Below are 9,717 nucleotides of genomic sequence, written 5' to 3'. Positions count from 1 at the left end.
TTCCAAAACAATATTTGGTAACTTTATATAGTAGAGTACGTTGTATGGTAGAGTACGTTTATTTTATATATTGAAATTTGCTAATAGACATTTCAAATCTCAGTCAGATTATAGAAAAACTGTGATTTTACAACATCTTTAATTTTTCGTAATTCTAGCTTTGATGTACTTTTCACTTTATTATTACTTTCTTTAGTTTATTACATTTTTTAGTTATTATATTCTTATTTAGTTTATTATGTTTTTCATTATATATTTTTTATTTATTTTTTATTTACATTTTGTTTTTATTTTTCTATTTTTATTTTTTATTTATTATTTATTTTTTTAATTTTCAACTGAATATCTACAAATTTATCATGTAATGATGCTACAATGAGTGAGTATTACTTCAAAAGTTATGTGAAATAATAAATATAATACTTTTGAAGATTATTTATATTTTGACATTTTATATTATTTTCGTATGTATTATTTTCATTATGTTAATATTTTTTATTTTATTAATACAATAAATTCTTATTATAATTATAGTTCTGTAATAAATACGTAAATCGTATGTATATTAATTTGTATTAGACATATACAATATAAAATAAAATACGCAATTCAATTTTATATGGAATATAAATTTATTTTTTAAGTATGTTTTATCGTACTGTTTATAATTTTATGACATTACATAAGTAATTAATAAAATATAATAACAAATAAACCTCAAAAATATTTATTATTTTATTGTAATGTGTTATTTTTAAAATATTAATACTTTACTTTAAATATTTTTAATTTTACGATATCTACTTTTTAAAATTTGCTTTTTCCAATTAAGAATATGGTAAGTCACATGTTTCGTAAATCTCAACATCAAAGTAGAGCGCTAGAAACGTAGGTATTCGTGTCCACCACATTTTTATTCTTTTTCCACTCCTTGCTCTGTTCCCATCTTTGAGCTATGATAGGTTATGATTTGTATTTGCTGCTTGAAATTTTGCAATTCCTTTCCATTTTTGCTCTCAAAATCAGTTGAATATCTATCGTAATGTTAGTGCAGGACCTGAAGAGTGTCTGACATTCAGATTATTTCTAGATAAGGTACCAAATATGTATGTCAATTTGAAGAAAAAGATTGAAATTTCTCATCTGCGAGAAAGTGTAGTGATGTTTATTTACAAGTCATGTATTTATTTTATAGCAATATAGCAAGTTGTCGACGAATATTATCCGCAGGAAATAATCGAATATCTTTTTCTGATCTATTGATCAGACAGTTTACCGCAACAAGGCATTTTATAAATTTTTTGCCTTCATTAATATATAATATTTCAGTTTTTTTATATCCTTCTTTTCGTCTCTTAGTCTTATGGTAAAATTTCGAAGTGCGGAAATACGAAGCTACAAAGTTTCCAACAACTTAAAATTAAGCTATAACCTAACAATCATAACGACCATAATCTTTTCAGCTCAGCGGACTGGAAGCAAGGAACAGGGAAAGAAGTAAAAATAGCGAATAGAATATGCGAATACTCACGTTTATATATTTTGCATTAATCAAAGATATCGCTTATTGTCGTAACTGATTAAACTGTGATCTCGTTTTCTATTTCTATTTGCTCACGCAAATAGAACTTCTTAGTTGGATCTCCTACTCTATATGTACAATCTTTCTGGTTTTCCTACATCATGTTTCGAGCCCACTTTTTTCGTGACTGGCCGCTTGAGTTTGATCTTCTTATTACTCCATGGCAGGGTTGGGAAATTTAGTGCTGCGAGAGGTTTCTTATATTTCCTATGTATAAAACATATAATACTGTATAAAACGTATAAGATATTATATATACGTTACAATTCTAAAACCCATTTCAAATGAAATACAACACAGTGAGTATTGCATAATTAGATCACTAGAGTTAACTCAGTTAATATTCACACATAAAAATAAAAAGAGAGTTGCCTTTTTTATTTATATATCTTCTTATTGGTCCAGCAGGTACGGCCTTTATAGTGGTATATCATACATGATTTCATTATTTCATATGCGATAGCTACGACAGGCAGCTTTAAACTCACGAAAATAATAAGCGTTTAAATTCTAAAATATTATTTATTGAAAGTGTATCAAAAATAATATAAATAAAATAAGTAATTAAACTATAGCCTATCTAAATACATTAACTATTGTTAAGTTAGGAAATTTGTCATTTGTCACATCGCACAGGACTTTTGATTTATAATTGGCTGATTGCTTAGTACACTCTGCTTAATACATCGATATACCTACTTATTTTACAGTTTTATTTTTATTTTGTGAAATGCAGTTTATGATTAGTAGTACGAAGTGCGAACAGTGAAGCGCCATTTTACTATTATACATGATTGAAACCTACGATATATTATACACAGTTTCATATATGAAACCACGTATAATATGTTGAGTTTGATACACGTTCAATCCTGTTCCGTGGTTTCCACCGAGGATTGGAATCAAAGAATAAAGAGAAACAGGAGAGAATGTTTGGTTCTAAGCAAGCGAACGAAAGTGACTATATATACTAGCGTAAAAAGTGGACGCTTAAGATGGCTGTCATGACATACATCTATCCGCGAATTAACTACTCCCAGTGCTCCCACTATTAATACATTCCCTTCTGTTTCCCTTTACTCTTTAATTGGAATCGGATTAGAGTTAGATTAGAGTCAGGTTGCCTGTTTTCATCTGATCAGAGTTACACACTAGGATTGCAGCAAAATTAAACGTTATCAACTGATCAACTGTAAAAAGTCAGCTGCAACTTTGTTTCATTGTCATCCCAAGTAACTGACTTCTTTTTTTTAATTTTTGTCCATTATTATACAAAAATAAAAATACTCATGTGAAAATATACAACACATTTTATCACGTTTGATAAGCACAATTGCACAGTTTGAATTCAAATGTTGATAACATTACTACGAACTTCAATTTTTATAGCTCCTGCACACCGAACGCGGAAACGCTTGTGATGTAATAGTTAATAAGATTACAGCTCCTACATATTCATTGATTACCGCGTCTTATTTTGTCATGCGGTAAATGTTTCCGCGTCCAGTGCAGGAGCCATAAAAATTGAAGTTATTCGTAGTAATTCGTAAAGTCATTATTTCCACCGAATCTCATTTGAACCCTACCTTAAAATTTTATTGGATTCGTGATGTTTTCATCGTAAAAGGCTCCTAATGTGACTTTAAGGGTGAAATCATACGATGCGGAATAGGACTGTGGAATAGAATACGCATCAAGTCAATCAATCAGTGCTTTTGATGTTGCGGAATAGAAAGTGCGTCATTGTTCTTGTAATAAACCGTCGTATTTTGAGAGATTAAAATAATTTGATGCTGATTGATATGATAAAATTGCGTAATGTTGAGAACGAAGCATAATGATAAAATCTGAGTACATAAATATAGATACCAAGATAAAAAAAATAATAACGCATTACGTGCGATTTCAGTGTACACTTTTCTATCACGTAAGTTTTGTGTGCTATGTTCACAATGCGAAAAAATAGTAGTAGCATCATTAAAAATTTCAGTTCAAAAAATTGTTATGAGAGATTATAAATTTATTGTAAAACATTAAATACTACAATGATTGTTTTTACAATTTGAAAAATTATTTTATTTTAATAAGCAAATTATTAACATGAAATTAAGAAGTTTTAAATATTCATATTGATACGTCTTTGATCACGTGAACATAGCACACAAAATTTGCGTGATTGAAAAAGTGCGAAATAGCGCTAATTGGTAGCTTCAATGATGCATTCCCTATTCCGCAGTCCACATCTTATTCTGGATGGTGTGATTTTACCCTTATCTCGATACGAATCCTCGTGAAACTTAGTGTGTAGCGAGGAAACAATTTCTGCCACAATATCATTGTGTGTTATTTATTTTAGAATTTAAATTCAATATGTTTAATTATAAATATTACGTATGTATGACAGAATGTGTATATTTAATTAAAAAAAAATTCACATAATATATTCTCATATTATATTAGACAAATATTTAAAGTATTATTTCATTTTTATTAATTTATCTCACTTTCTTTCTTTACTTTGCATGTTGAAATTTATTATATATATATATATTGGGAGTACAAATAAGTTTCCGCCGTTTGCAAGACAGCTAATAAACTATAGTTAAAATTATTTGATAAAACGACATATCGTAAGATTGGACATTCGGCAACATCATAATCTTGAAATATTAGCGATTTTGTATCAGCATCATATATTTTTTTTTTGTACGAAAATGTCGAGTTTTGAGTCAAATAAGCATCATTTGCGGGAACTTTTGATTTACTTCTTTAATTTGAAGAAATCTGCAGCTGAAGCTCATAGATTGCTTGTAGAAGCATATATGGTGATGCTGCCTTAAGTGAGAGAAGTTGTCGTGAGTGGTTTCAAAAGTTTAAGAACGGTGAATTTGACGTCGAAGACAAAGAATGTAGCGGAAGGCCGAAAGTATACGAAGACGCGGAATTGGAAGCATTATTGGATGAAGATTCGTGCCAAACGCAAAAAGAACTTGCACTTACATTAGGAGTGACTCAACAAACAATTTCATATCATTTGAAATCATTGGGAATGATTCAAAAGCAAGGGAATTGGATTCCATATGAACTGAAGCCGAGAAATGTTGAACGCCGATTTTTCACATGTGAAATTCTGCTTGCCAGACATAAACGAAAGAGTTTTTTGCATCGTATAATCACTGGTGATGAAAAATGGATCCACTACGATAACCCAAAGAACAGGAAATCATGGGGACAGCCAAACTTCAACTTTGACAGCCAAACCAAATATTCATGAAAAAATTCATGTTGTGTATTTGGTGGGATCAGCTTGATATCGTGTATTAGTTGCTCAAATCGAACGAGACCATTACTGGGGCTCTCTACCGAACACAATTGATGAGATTGAGCTGAGCACTCAAGGAAAAACGCGCCCACTACTACTCCAGGCATGACAAAATTATTCTCCTGCATGATAATGCTCGACCACATGTTGCGGCGCCGGTCAAAACCTACTTAGAAACACTCAAATGGGAAGTTCTACCCCACCCATATTCTCCAGACATTGCTCCTTCCGATTACCACTTGTTCCGATTGATGACGCATGGCCTGTCTGAGCAGCACTTCACATCATATGAAGATACCAAAAATTGTATTGATCGATGATTGGATAGCCTCAAAAGATGAAGCGTTCTTTTGACGCGGTATCCACATGCTATCAGAAAGATGGGAAAAAGTAGTGGCTAGCGATGGCCATTACTTTGAATACAACATTATGTACCGTTCTTTCACAATAAATGCTTAATTTTTGATTAAAAATGGCGGAAACTTATTTGTACTTCCAATATTATATATTTAATACATAAAATTTTCTAATTAAAAATGCACAAAATAAATTTTATATTACAAGAATTGACCCACTTAATGCTAAAAAATTGGATAGAAACAAATTTTTTAGCGTCAACCATAGATAAAATTACATAGAATGAACATGAACAAAACGAGCGTCAAGCGTTTTAGCGTCACATGAAATGGCTCTTTAAAAGTGCCTTTTCATGCTGACTTTCGACTATCATTTTCAGCATCAAAGGGCCAGTTTCCAACATCGTTCCGTCGATTAATTTTATCACCAGAATAGCCAACAACAAGATTTAAAAATCTGTCTTTCTCTTATTCTTGTTAGTAATAGTAAAGAAAAAGTGTTATGTGGAGATAATAAATAAATCATTGAAATGTAAATAAAATATATTTGATTAGTTTTTACAAATAGTATTTTCGAAATTAGATTAGAGATGAGTTTTCAATTTAGTAGTTTGCAATACTCAAAGTTAATTGGCGGATAAAATACCAACGTTGGCGTTGGTGAAAAATGACTCCAAAATAAGTCACGTGATTATTTTATTAATTGATGATTGCAGTATAGGCTCTTGCATAATGCATAGTGCATAAGAGAATCAACCAATCGAAAATCTTTTCCATGAACTGAGGGAAATGGAAAAATTGTGATTAGTTGATTTGCTTATGCATTATGTATTATGCGTTATGTATTATACAAGAATCTGTGCTGCGGCCATAAAGCAGGGAGCATAGACTCTTGCATAATGCATAGCACATAATGCACAAGAAAATGAAGTTAAAGTTCTTTATTTCCTTTCTTTCCCTGAAATAAAGGACTCTTGGTTGATTTTGTTATGCCTCATGCATTATGCAAGAGCATAAGTAAATTAACCAATCAAACTCTTTCCTTTCCTCCCATTTTATAAAAAAGGAGAATTTTGATTGGATGACTCCCTTATACACTATGCATAATGCATAACACATAAGAAATTCAACCAATCAGAGTTCTTTATTTCATGAAAAAGAAGGAAACGAAGGACTTCGATTGATAAATTTGAGATTCATCAATTCTATCACGTGACTTATTTTGACGCCAAAAATGAGCGTTGAGCGTCAGTATGAAAAGGCACCTTAAGTGTGTACTATTGTCGCACTAGGCCGCCGACTGATGGCGTTAATCTTGATGGCGTAAACCGTTTTCGAATTGACATACTTGTAATCGCGAGCGAAGTGATGTTTTTTCGATTTGTTCATTTCAAATAAAATCGCGTTAAGTGAGTATAATTTTATTGATTTTTGAAGTGGCTAAAATAAATACACACATACATACACACACACACACACACACACACACAATTATCTTGTAATAAGAAATTTCAGACATGTATTTTTTAGAATTTAATATATCTATAATTATTTAGAATATATTATCACTCCACCACTCCTAAAATTTTAATAAAAATATAGTCATTTGACGCATTTTTACTCAAAAGAATCTGGCAATAAATGCAGCGGTCGGCTTTGTGAATTTAAGTTATTAATCGTTAAAATTGGAGACTTTAGAGGTTAAAGTATCTGTCATCCCGACTCAATATTGCGCTATGTATACGTTCTGCTTTAATTACACAAATTCACTGTTTTAAAAATACAAATTCATTGCTTTAAAAACACAAATTCACTGCTTAAAAAACAAATTCACTGCTTTAAAAACAAAAATTCATTGCTTTAAACACACAAATTCTTTGTATTAGCAATGAATTTGTTTTTAAAGCAGTAAATTTGTTTGTGAAACAGAGAATTTGTGTTTTTATAGCAGTGAATTTGTATTTTGTGACGCAGAGAATTTGTTTTTAAAACAGTGAATTTGTGTAATTAATACAGAATGTATACATAGTGCTATATTGAGTCAGGATATCTTAACTTCTGAAGTCTCTAACTTTAACGCTTAGTAATTCGACTCATGAGGTTGATCGCCGCATTTTTCTGCAAGATTCTTTGGTTTGGTTTTAAATGAAGACGCATCGAATAATTTTGATTAAGATTTTAGGTGGAGTGGAGTATTCTAAATAATTAGGGAAAAATGGGGAAACATTATGCATAATTCTAAGGGAAATTTATTGCTCTAGAATGGTTTTCCAAGTTTAAAGTATATAATATATAAATATGAAAATAGAAACTATAAACATTCTTCTACCATTACATATCCTCATATCGAACAGATTTTCTTACAATAAGATTGTATTTAATCAAGAGGAAAAAGCGAAAAAATTTCTCGTGCGTTGAGTAATTGTGCACAAAACAAAAATCGTAAAAAATGAATGAATTGTGGAATATTGACAGAAAATATATTCATTATATTGCAACATAAATATATTTTAAACATATATTGTATATATTAAGAAAAAATACAAAACGAATATATATAATAATACACATAGACTTTGGCAAAATGAAATAGCAAAATAAAATAGTAAGGTCAAGAAGAAACAAAAATTGGTGCTAATCATACAGTATATGGAAGATAACTGTGCGCACTTTCAAAACGCTTGTCCGCCGCGATCTGACTCGATATGAAATACGATTACTTCAACAATTCCTAACCGAACTTAATAAATAAGCTCAAAAGATGCACATATAATAACGTACTTTAATAACGTATGCAACTTTAAACAAACAAATTAAAAATACGGACTTACCATCTTATTTTCTAAATGCTAAAATAACAAGAAAAGATGTGATTTCACTTTTTTGTATTTCTCTGGCTAGCAATGTATTTATGTTTCTTTTGTAGTTATATCTTATACTAAGAGACCTCCTACGTAAAAATTTCACCACGGTGATGTCTTCATCTATTGAAAAAGTACCAGGATGTGTACAATTACTCGCTGCGCATAATTCCTCCACTTCCCCTACCAATATATCTTTAAAACGGCGATAAAAAATTAATGAAATTTTTCTAGATATTGTTATAATTAACATATGTCTGATAATGTATTGTATATGTATTTTACAGTTTTGTAAAATTCATCACACTCTTTTTAAAAAAAATGCTCGAAAATTTCATACATTGACAAGGAATCATTGTACAACAAGTTTGTGAAAATCTTTGTATCAGTAAAAGTTGACAGCATAAGAAGTAAGATAAGGAAAAAGGCAAGATTGTATCGGTCATAAGTTTCAAGAAATTTAGTGTTATAGTGTTACGGTAAAAGTTCTAGAATGACTAAAAAAATATTGATTTATCTAAAAAATGCCTGAGACAAAAATAATAGAGTTTTAGAAAAGTTATCAGATGATGATATTAATTTGATTTTGAAATGACTTTGGAAAATGCTTTTAAAATCAACACAAAAATCTTAAACTCCCTATTTTTTATAGCACATCTTTATAGCTAACGTTGAAACGTTTCCAGAACACTGGTTCGTTTAAGATTTTTGTATTGATTTCGAAAGCACTTTCCAAAGTCAAATTAATATCATCATTTGATAACTTTTCTAAAACTCTATTATTTTTGTCTCAAACATTTTTTAGATAAATCAATATTTTTTTAGATATTAGTCATTCTTTTACCATGCACTAAATTTCTTGGAATCTATACGCTCTTGTCTTTTCTCATAATTTACATCTTATGCTGTCAACTTTTACTGATATCAAATATTTTCACAAACTTGTACAATCCAAAATGGTCCCTTGTCAGTGTATGAAATTTCTGAATTTTTTTTTTAAAGAGAGTGAATTTACAAAGTGAATTTTACAAAACTGTAATACATATACGATACATCTTATACTATCAACTTTTACTGATATCAAGGATTTTCATTAACTTGTACAAACCGAGATGGTCTCTCTGGCAGAATTGCATTTATTGAACTATGATCTATGCTATTCAATTTAATTAAAAATTTTAATTATGTTAACGATGTTAAGATATATTGTTTCTAATCATAGATTGATATAGAATGTTAACCACAAAATTGAAGAAGCTAAGTATTCAAAAAGTATTAAAATCGTTTCAAATTTTGTTCATGATTCATTATTCTATTATATATATATATATGAAATTAAAATTCATTTTAATTCTTAAAAGACAACATCAAGTATTACTCGATTATACTATTATTTTTAAAGAGTTCTATATCAACTTCATGGAAGTTAGCTTTTTAATTATATTGTTTAAATTATATTAAATTGATTAAATTTTGGATATATGTTGTCCTCATCATTCTGAACAAATGTCTTTGGGATTAATCTCTTTCTACGGCTAGCACTACAGATTCAAATTCAAACCATTTTTAAAAAATTGAGTTTCCATGTATTATTGA

The 9,717-nt window shown here is 29.7% G+C and overlaps 1 protein-coding gene across 2 annotated transcripts in view; it reads left to right on the top strand.

Moving 5' to 3' along the window:
* The first annotated feature begins 6,566 nt into the window (after positions 1 to 6,566).
* LOC108693256 (protein SMG9) overlaps positions 6,567 to 9,717 on the top strand; it is a 27,293-nt gene continuing 24,142 nt past the window's right edge. For both annotated transcript variants that reach the window (XM_018202112.1, XM_018202111.1), the window contains exon 1: positions 6,567 to 6,669. The gene's annotated coding sequence lies outside the window, so the exon portion shown is untranslated. The remainder of the gene's footprint in view (positions 6,670 to 9,717) is intronic.

The sequence above is a fragment of the Atta colombica genome, unplaced genomic scaffold, assembly GCF_001594045.1.
Source record: "Atta colombica isolate Treedump-2 unplaced genomic scaffold, Acol1.0 scaffold89, whole genome shotgun sequence".
Classification (NCBI taxonomy): domain Eukaryota; kingdom Metazoa; phylum Arthropoda; class Insecta; order Hymenoptera; family Formicidae; genus Atta; species Atta colombica.
The sequence above is the reverse complement of the archived record's forward strand: the minus strand, read 5'-3'. Positions and strand labels throughout refer to the sequence as shown.